The 10,710-nt window shown below is 35.5% G+C and overlaps 1 long non-coding RNA gene across 7 annotated transcripts; it reads left to right on the top strand.

The window, feature by feature from the left end:
* The first annotated feature begins 5,579 nt into the window (after window positions 1-5,579).
* LOC147490066 (uncharacterized) lies at window positions 5,580-10,710 on the top strand. 7 transcript variants are annotated; one of them, XR_015202908.1, is made up of 9 exons: window positions 5,580-5,732; window positions 8,260-8,350; window positions 8,745-8,786; window positions 9,196-9,310; window positions 9,418-9,477; window positions 9,812-9,882; window positions 9,963-10,087; window positions 10,181-10,238; window positions 10,340-10,710. It is a non-coding gene; the product is annotated as an uncharacterized LOC147490066 (long non-coding RNA). The 7 variants fall into 7 exon arrangements; XR_015202906.1 differs by lacking the exon at window positions 8,745-8,786; XR_015202904.1 differs by lacking the exon at window positions 10,181-10,238.

Genomic DNA, 10,710 nt, shown 5'->3' with positions numbered 1-10,710 from the left:
GCGGGCTAGGCGGCCTCTAGGCGGTCTAGTCAATTATTATTATTATTATTATTTTGAATGATTAAATGTCGAAAATTAAAGGCCCATATAGGCTTAAGATTTGAATGAGTTTAAAAGACTAAGTCTAATGTAAATTATATATCACTATAACAAAGAGTATGTTTTTATATGAAGTCGATATTCTTCAACTATTACGCATTTTTGTAATAAGTATCTTTGTATGTGTTTATTTTTTGAATTATGGTAAATAATTTTCTTTATTTCTTATAGTATAGGTGTATATTACTATATATATTAGGAAAAAAAAAACTGCCTAGAAGGCCTAGACGCTAGGCGCTCTCCTACTGCCCGACTACCGCCTAGTGTTTTTTAGAACACTGGTGACAACAACAAGATCAACTACAAAGATGTAATCTTTATACCAAGATATATATTCCAACAATAACCCAAGCACAACCCAAATAACAATATCAACTAGCAAAACATAAACAAGTAAAGAACACACACCACAACACAAGGATTTAAAGTGGTTCAGCAAGATGCCTACGTCCACACGGCGAGATCGATGGTTCCACTAGTTGAAGAGAAAGTTACAAGAAGAGTTACTTTGATTGTACACAACAATCAACTCTCAATCACTCACAAACCTCATGTCACTCAAATCAGAATGAAGAGTACTCATCATCGATCATGAAGGAATTGAAAGGCTACATGAATAAAGAGGAAACTAGATCGTGGACGTTTAGAATGCTTTGTCCTATTTTACGTATACGTTATTTTTTGTTCTTTAATTGATATATTTATTTAAGTCTGAAATACTCGTACATTTTCAAGAGTTATATGAATTTTGTTTTCCAATCATATAGTTAATGGCACCATCTATCTATCGTATTGCAATTGACACTGAAGATGAATTGGAAGAAGTGTTTGGTCACATTGTTCGACACTCTTATTTTACTCCGGTATACTGTAAGTCGAAACACAATAGACAATGATTGGTGTGTCGCTAGAAGCGTTTTTTGATGACACGCCCATTTAAAAATTGATTGAATTTTGAAGAAAAAAATAAATTAATTACCACACTCGATTTCTGTATTTATATTTGCCCAGTGATAAGGAGAGATCAATCTGTCCTCCAAATGGAGCACACTTTAACAGGGGTCATAAGATAGACACACATCTCGAGGACAATGAGTCTGCAAAGGCTATGAAAACAAAACACTTAACAAAAAATAAAAAAAAAAAAAAAAAAAGATCCGGTCATCATCTTCTCTTTACTGTCTCTTGCTCTTACTCTTCCTTCAATGTATTTTTCTCCATTTAAACAAAACACATGCATATCAACTATCAATACCACAACCAGTTCCCTCCATGTTTATTGTTATTACATATACCATCAAAAAGTGCTTCAACTATCGTTAAGAAGTGTGAGAAATTAATCTTGTAGTAAGTAGTAACAAATCAACAATCCGAGAAAATTGCAATTCTCACAATATATATAAGCTTTTAAATTCGAGTGTTGTTTTGCAAACTCCCCTTTATTAAATTGGGTTTTGGTTTGCTAGATTAATAAGTAGTATTTCAACATTAGAACTACTTCAACATTGGATTTTTACCAAATAAAAAGTTAAAAGAAAGAAAGAAAGAGGAAGCTTTCCATGGGCGTTCTGGAAGAGATGTAGTCATGTAGGCATTCGAAGTCATTTTGGGTTTTTTATTTAATTTGTTATGATATTGTCAGTTGTGGGCCCACGAAACAATTTTAACTTCTAGTGAAGCTCTTTTAGAGATATGACATTTTCCTATCTAACGGCTATTAGACTAGATCACTCCTTGGCACGGAGAGATTAATCTCTCCTCATCACGACTCTTTATATTTTAAAAATTGAATTAATTTTTCATGGCGCGTGAACATAAACAGTTCTAGTAGTGACGCATCAACAGAGCTACCATAGCGCACATGTCATTGCACCTAACTTGTCTCCACTACAGTCTACACAGAAGCTAGCTACCTTTCCATGAAAACGCTCTTTCTCTTTGGTTCAGCTACGTAGCGACATCATTGTGGTCATAAGAGTATAAGACTAGCATCAACAGTCTCAAAGAGTGATTGATACATGGCACATTTGGCTAGCTCGGCCACGCCATTTATAAAGTAGTAATATAAATATGCCAATCAAAACAATCATACCAGTATCGATCTTCACAATGTAATAAAAGAAAATATACTTTTAGTCTAAAGATATAGAGTAAGTGAACAAGAAAGTTATAGGAGATGAAGTAATTCTTATCGGTGTGTAGAATATGGGAGATTACAATCCTTTATATAGACGAGTTACTTCCAAGATAAGTAACCTCCTGAAACCCTAATGAGTTTATCAAGGTGGGCATCCACATAAGGCCCCCCACGCCTTTATAACAAAAACATATTATTCAATGTGGTCATTGGTTAAGGTTCTGCAATTTTTTTTTTTTTAAATTGAGAAATACTAACATGACTGGTGAGCATAGAATTGGAAGGAATGTGTTAATCAAGACACAGTAGTGATGAAAGCATTTTAAACTCAGGACAATCCTCCATAGAAGTGATCAATGCATTAAGAATTTTATAACACAAAACATTGAATTTATAACATAGAATTTACAAATTTACGGCAAGAAACAAAGTATATTAAAGGAAACTGTGTGATGATTTTTCCTAATCTAGAAACACAAGTATTTTGTTGATGATCAAAGAACATTTAGAAGTATTGAATCAAGAAGAAGAAGAGATCTAGAAGATGATGAGTTGAACTATGTTCTTTAATGCATGGCTGTCTACGTATTATGTAAAGAGGAATCAAACTCAAAACGTAGTTCAACTATTCTATTTATAAGAATAGATTAGGTTTCCCATAATTATACTTTATGAGGCTAAGTAATTAGTGTTTAACTAGGAAACAATTTGTTGTTAAGTCTTATACATACTCTTCTAAAAGTTCATGTTTTCTAAGTCAATAAGTCTTTTTAATTGACTTGAACAACAAGAAAGCATATTCAGGTTCGGATTGGGAGTTGGAGTTCCGAACTTAGTAGTTCCAGATTTGGAGTTCCTAGTCAGGAGTTAGTTCTCCGAACTTGCTACTTTAACCAGTTCCGAACCTCCTATTCTTATTTCGCTTCCGAACCTAGGAAGTGAGCTAGTCAAGACTTTAACTTAAAGTGTGTTATGGTATTTTCTACCCATACTTAAAACCATATCCGAACAATATATAAGAAGATGTTGCCACGTGTCACATATTGATTTGCCAAAATATGTATACACAGATGCCCCCTTTTTTTCTTCATAGGTTGTAATTCAAACCTTTAAAGAAAAAAGGGTAAAAAGATAGGCACTCGACACGTCGCATAACCATATAAAAAACAACGAGCAATGTGCCTCAATCTGCTATGACGAAAACCATTTATAGCATTTCTACGCAATGGCATTGTCCCATCAGAGCCTAAAATCGCAAATAGCATCAAACGAGACGCATGGAAATTCATACTTGTATCTTCATCGCCAGGAACTCTACAATTATACATGAAAGGTAATTCGTTATCTCCTATGCTGAGGTGTCTCACAACACAGGAAGGGTTAGCCGTGCTACAAGAAATCCATGCAAGGTTATGTGGCAATCACTCAGGCGGTCGGAGTTTGGCTCATAAGGCAATGACACAGGGATATTGATGGCCTCAAATGCAATTAGATGTGAAACACATTTCCCAGACATGCATCCCTTGTAAAAAACATTACCATATGGGTACTCTTCTAGCAACTGTGCTGCACCCAATTTTCTCACCTTGGCCATTTGCAAAATGGGGTTTAGACATCATTGGGCTCCTATCTAGAGCTCGGGGGAATGTTCGTTTCTTGCTCGTCACTACATATTACTTTACCAAATGGGCAAAAGTACAACCCTTGGTGCACATACAAGCTTCGGACGTCAAACGCTTCATATGGAAGGATATAGTCTGCCGATTTGGTATCCCCGCCGAGTTAATATCAGACAACAGAAAGCAGTTTGATGCAGAAGAAGTGCACAGGCTATGTGCTAGTCTTCATATTTAACATAATTTTTCTGCACCCTGTCACCCCCAAGCGAATGGGCAAGCTGAAGCGACAAATAAATCCATTTTAGCAATCCTCAAACGTCGTCTCGAGCAAGCTAACGGCAAGTGGACAACAGAGTTACCAGCTGTTCTATGGGCATATATAACAACCCCAAAGCGTTCTACAGGAATGCCACCATTTAACCTAGCTTATAGAGTAGAAGCAGTGTTACCTACTGAAGTTTTTTTTTTAGGACAACTCGCACTGCCGCCTTAAACAATGGTCATAATGATGAATTGCCAGCTCATTCAAAGGCTAATCTAGATGAAGTGCGCGAAGAAAGTATTGAGCGTCTCCTCTATTACCAAGCCGCGATGAAGGTGCAATATGACAAGAAGCTTTGCTTGAAAGTTTTTTATTCGGGTGACTGGGTCTTGTGTAGACAATCAAAGATCATTGATGCAGGGAAACTTGGCAAAAATTGGGAAGGACCTTTTATCATTGACTGTCCTGCGAGGACTAATGGGTGTTGTCAAGAATAGAAGCCCAATTATTAAGTCACTGTGGAATGCTGGAGTTGTCCACATAATGGTGCAGGTTTGGAAAACAAGATTTTCTTTGAAGACAAGGTTTACTAGAAGCTACAACTAAGAAAAGAAGTATTACATGGCATTACTGTAGCCTCTTGGCTTAGTAAAGCCACCATGTTCAACACAAGTCAGGAGCTGGTCATTCTTCATCGGTTAAGGGTCACTAGCCGACCTAGAACTTCTCCTGTAATCAAAGAAGTCAAGTGGGTCCTTCCACAAGATAATGAAAGTAAAGGCAACACTGACGGTTCTTCTATAGGCAATCCGGGTTGCGGTGGAGCGGGGGTAGTGTTTCAAGACACTCAAAACAAAGTTCTTGGCGTTCTTGCACAAGGGCTAGGAGTGGTAACAAACTATGAAGCAGAGTACTGGGCGATTTTGCTTGCAGTGCAGAAAAATTGGAGAAAGATTTGGATCGAAAGTGACTTGATTGCAGTGGTGCAATGTCTAAATGGAGTGAATATTCCATGGATGATAAGAGCATGATGGACACGACACTACTAAAAAAAAAGGTTTTTATCTCGGTTCTAAAATTAGCTTTATCTCAGTTCAAGTGATAAGCGAGATAATATGTCCCATAAACGAGATAATATGTCCCATAACTTAGTTACTAGCTCTGAGTATTAATTTGTTATCTCACATCATACTTAACCGAGATAATACATATAGATTTTACCACGGGTGGTGTTGGAGCTAATATAATAGGAAATTTCATTTATCTCGCATTGTTGAACTGATATAATAGGAAATTTCATTCATCTTGCACTTAACTGTTATAATTGATATTATACGGAATATCTCGACACTCAACTGATATAATTGCTATTATACCAAATATCTCGGAATAGATATGAAAAAAAAATAAAAATAAATAAATAAATAAATAAATAAAAAAATAAATAAAAAATAAAAAAAAATGGACACGATCAAATAAGGACTATTCTCTACATGACTAGCACGAACTCACAATGGCAACTGCCGTTGTGCTCCCAACTATCTGGCCTCTCTTGTCATCTATATTGATCTCTCTTCACCTCGCACCAACTCAAAACAACTCCCACTGGGTTTTGGTACGAGAATCTATTTTTTTTTACTTGACTTGTATTGGGGTTTTTTTAGAAACCGATGGCTTTCTTCTTAAATTTGGTGAATATATGTTGTCAGAAAAACCATCGGCTTTTTAGAAATAAAACGTTCTGCCACCTATCTGATGCAAGATTTATGTTTGTTGAAATGCTTCGTAAATTCCAATTTGTTAAAAATAAAATTTTCCATCAACAAATTTCAGAAATTAAACCAAAGTTATTTAATTTGTGTTGAAATTAACTGTAAATTGAATGTCTCGTATCAAGATTGAACCTTTTTTTTTTTGTTGAATTGAAGTTTCAATATTATACTTTTATTCTTATGGTTCAATTATTTCAGTTTGTTGGTTTCTATTCTATAGTGCTTCGATGGAGAACTCTATTCTTATTGTCATTGAGAATTTAGAGCTTTAACTTAGATGTGTCAACTTTGTTAGCCTAGGCATTTTGTCTTCTTTTTCATTGCATATACTAGTAAATGGGCACATGCGTTGCGCCTACTTGTGGGAAACATAATATATAATTCCTAATATATAATTCAATACTGCATATATCATAGTTAGTTCAGTTACTCCTGAAAGCAAGTGTGATCAGTTGTCGGGTAGACTGTTTTGGCATAGATTGTTGCATGCTATATTTTGGTGCATTTGTCGTGAAAGGAATTCTAGAATATTTGATGACAAAATCTCTTCTGGATTGAGTCATTTCATTATTTGAAATATTAAGTATTGTCTGTGGGAATGGGTTCACTTAGATATTACATATAAGAGTGAGTGGTGTGTTTTGATCAGTTAATGTTTGGTCGGGAAAGTTAATTAGGATCTGGTGTAAGTTGTGGGAGGGAACTGACTTAAATCCTCACTAAGTCAGGTTTTCACTATGTACTTTTCATTACCATTAATAAATTTGCTTAACCTTAAAAAAAATAGTGAAAGTATTGCAGCTTTTGCTATGCCTCTTGCCTTCATTTACCCAGATGTAGTTCTATTTAGTGGAATTAGATGTTTCCTTCTTTTGAGTGCAGTTTCAAACCTAAGTTTGCAGCAGTTTTCGTAATTAGGTGTGTGCATGCTTGCATGATTAGGTGTGTGTGTGCATGCTGTTTGCGTGACCTGCATGATCCTGCCGAGTTTGTCTACCCACCCATTGTTTAGGGGGCCGGGACTGTTAGATGTTTACCCACCCAGTGTTTAGGGGGACTGTTAGATGTCTATACCCACCCCGACAACCCGTGTTTGTTTGTATGTGTGGTTTGTGCATGTGAATCATGATCCCTTTGATTTACATTGTTGGTGTACCTGTGTACAAGCTCGAGGCTGTAGGGTAATTGGTTATATAGCATGGGTGAGATTGCAGAATGTTAAGTGCTACTTACAGCTGCCTTAGGAAGGTCAATAGATCCTCTTCTCCTTATTTGAATACTGGGATTACTATGAATTTGAGAAACATACTTCTCTAATTTTTGGAGATGCTATACGTAAGATTGCATAAAAAAAACTTTATCTTTGCCACAATTCTATTAAAAAATTGCATAAATTGAATGTCATCTATCTAGGTTTGTTGAGGATCCTTACAAAATGAATGAACAAAATCCTAGTCAGAAATTGCTGCTGATAGCAATTCAAGTTAAAAGCTAACAATCATAGAATTTAAGGAGAATTCAAACTTGAATTTATAAATAAATCCCTCTGTTTTTACATCCAGTATTGGAACTATCTGAAACTACACAGAGAATTCAAGGATCTTATCTTAGGTATAAGAACTATCTATGAAACTAACATAGAATTCAATAAAACTAATCTTACCTTTGGTATAAGATGAAAGCAACTCAGAGATGAGAGTTGATTCCCTGAAATTAAGGCTATGTAATATGAAATAGTCCTTGATTCTTTTGAAACTGAGTTTCACTTCTCTTCTCTTTTGTTTTCTTTGAGTTGAGCTTGAGAGAAACCTATCACTTAAGGTTTTAAGATATGGCAGTTCGAGATGCTTTAGTGTGCTTTTGAACCAAAAGACATTGATCACTAAACTGAAAAGAAAGTAGAAAAAGATGTCATAGAAGTCGTAGATGTCAGAAAAAGAAGACATTGATCACTATAAAGTCGTAACAATTAAAGCCTTGAGACATTTTTTTTTTCTTTGGAATGTCAAAACAGATATGGATTGAAGTAGCAGAAAAGTTAGATGACACTTTGAATACATGTTTCAATCCAATCTCCCTATAATTAGGCTGGGTGACTTCTATTAAAATGGATGTTCACTTGTTCATGTTACACAATATAGCTGATAAATCCTTTCCCCTGTTATAATATTTGTTCATAAGTAAACCCTCTTGTTGAATGAATGAAAGACGGTCACCGATTTAATACACCATGTAAGGCCCCTATAAAAAGCTATGAGAAATAAAGTTGGTAACTGGAGCTTCTCAGTGTTCTTCCAGCTATTAAAGTAGTAATAGAAGAAATCCCTATAAATAAGTTAGTGGCTAAACTTTTAATAAATTGATTTGCAGATCTTGCTTCAGCTATTCATTCCTTGGTAGAACAAATTGGATCCGAGGAGGTTCTCGTCGTCCTGCCTCAACTTGATTTGCTTTAGAGCAGGTACTACTCTATCATTTTTTAGATAAGGCCTTCTTGTAGCAAGTTTTTTTTCTTGTATGTACGACTATATCAAATTGGTTTCCCGAACGCTGAGAAGGCGGTTTTTGTCATGAAATTTTGTATCCGGGTAGTATAACCATTTCATATGCTTCCTCAATTGTAAATAGGTTCACTTTTGTTACTCGTGATGTGAGAACCTTTTAGTGCTAAGGTCTATAAGTTTATTTTGTATTGCTTGCTCTAGAGTTGTGGTATGCAATAGTGTAATTCCATGAAAAAGTTATAAGAGCAGTTCTAGTGATAATTAAACTACTTTATCCGTTAGTGATGCAAGTCTACTCCGGCCACCTGTAGAAAGATTCTGCTGTTTTATCATCAGATTCTTCTTTGCCAGGTGATTCCTTCTCACCACCCGATTCCCGATTCAAGCTCAAAGGTTGGTTAACGACTAGTAGAGCTTTTTTCTTACCGTTGTATGACTATAAATTACGTGTTACACACCTGGTTAGAACCTTTAATTTTGTTATTGTTATGTGGATAAAATTTGTTTATAATATGGCAGAACTTGCTGGAGGGTGGAATTGTTTTGTGTTAACATGTTTTTGTATTTTGAAATTTTGCTGGTGGGTTGTATAACCATTTAATATATTTGTTGAGTTGACCATTGATAGGTTCAGTGTTGTTACCGCTAAGCATGGAAATCGGTAGGTTTGTTCATTGTTGTATATGAGTGTACCTGCTATACCTTGGCGACAAAAAATATACTACGAAAGTGGCAGCGAACTTCTTTTCAGGATTCTGAATTTAGCTAACTTCTTGCTCCTTGTCATGGATTGATCTACTAGGACCAATGGGGTTAATGAGTCCTATCCCTGTGGAACAAATTAAAGTGCTGCTTTAAAGTGTTTATCAACTCTGATGTCTATATTTCCCAAAGACACTTATGTCGAGGTTGAGAAGGTTAGCTGCTTAGGTTTTGCTTGAGTTAGTCCTCTGATTTACTTTTTCCTTCATCCAATGATGTTATTGCATTGTGCTGACTGTCATTTCTCTGTTTGTCTGGCCAGTACATGACCAAGCTTCCCGACCTTCTTCTACATAATACACTTTCAGAAAATGAAGTTCAGGTCAAATTTCTAGCCTATAGTTATGTTTTACACCGCTTTGTGATTTAGGAAGTTGCTTTTGCCTTCTATTAATTTTAGTTATACCTTTCTTTTGCCAGTTAAACTATAACGATTTTGGAGTAGACTGTTTGATATCTTTCTTCAAACCTAGCATAATATACAAAATATATTTGTCATTTTTAAGTATCGATCTCACTAGGAGGTATGAATTAAATTTTGTATGTGGAATGGCCTTTTAAATTCAGTGATGCGCTGCATGGGCTATTATTAGTTTATAATGAACGATATATATGGATCAATACATTGTCTAGTGAGCAAGGCATTTATGTTGCAGAGTCTGCTACCGCTCAAAATACAAAACTTGCAAAAGGGCGGTTTTCGGCTTATGATGACCAAAATGACCTGGTATTTTTGTGTTCTTTCTTTATTTTGTTTGTGATTTTTGTTAACCTATTATTCTTATATGGGATCTTTTTTGCTTGTAGTATAATGGCAGACCTAATCATTTTATCCAGAGAGAGCCAGCTAAAAAGAGAAGCTACTAGTGTGGGGAAGAAAGATATGGGAAAGGGGTTCTATAAGTAACTTAGAGTTTCTTAACTGCCCAAACGTATGTTTTATCCTTCTTTTCTTCTATTTATTATGAATTTCTTTTGAATTATTTTTCATAGCTTTATATACATGGTCTGAAAAATTCATTTAGGTTCGAATCTACTCAAAGTCTTGACATATTTGTCTGAACCAAATTGTTGCTTAGGAAGGTGCATCGCATAAGCTACTCTAGTTTGATTAAGGATGATCAGTTTCCATTTCCAAAATAAATTGACCAATAACTGACTTAGCTTCTTCTATTGTGTCTTAGCATCTGGAATTTCTGGAAATACAGAAATGGCTCAAGCTTAGGTAGTGAGTGGAGTGGCTGCACTTGCTGGATCAACTGTGATGTTCCTAACATTACTTTGGGGAACATGTGTTGTTGCTGACAAGGTTGATCTCTCAATGGAGCTCGATCAGTTCATCGGACAAAGCTGCAAAACCATTGGACTTTTGTTGGTTCGTCCATCTGTTTCCTTTCCTGAATATATTCAGAAAAGTTAAAACCATGTCTTATTATAGTTCGAAGATTAGTTGGTACAGTACTTGAGAATTGATCAGTAGTACTCTGTGGAAGTTATGTTCATCATGTTCGACATTGTTCATTCTTATCTTAATGAAATCAAATTGTTCAAAGAA

Source organism: Coptis chinensis, chromosome 7 (assembly GCF_015680905.1).
Source record: "Coptis chinensis isolate HL-2020 chromosome 7, ASM1568090v1, whole genome shotgun sequence".
NCBI lineage: Eukaryota > Viridiplantae > Streptophyta > Magnoliopsida > Ranunculales > Ranunculaceae > Coptis > Coptis chinensis.
This window is presented reverse-complemented; position numbering and strand designations above follow the sequence as displayed.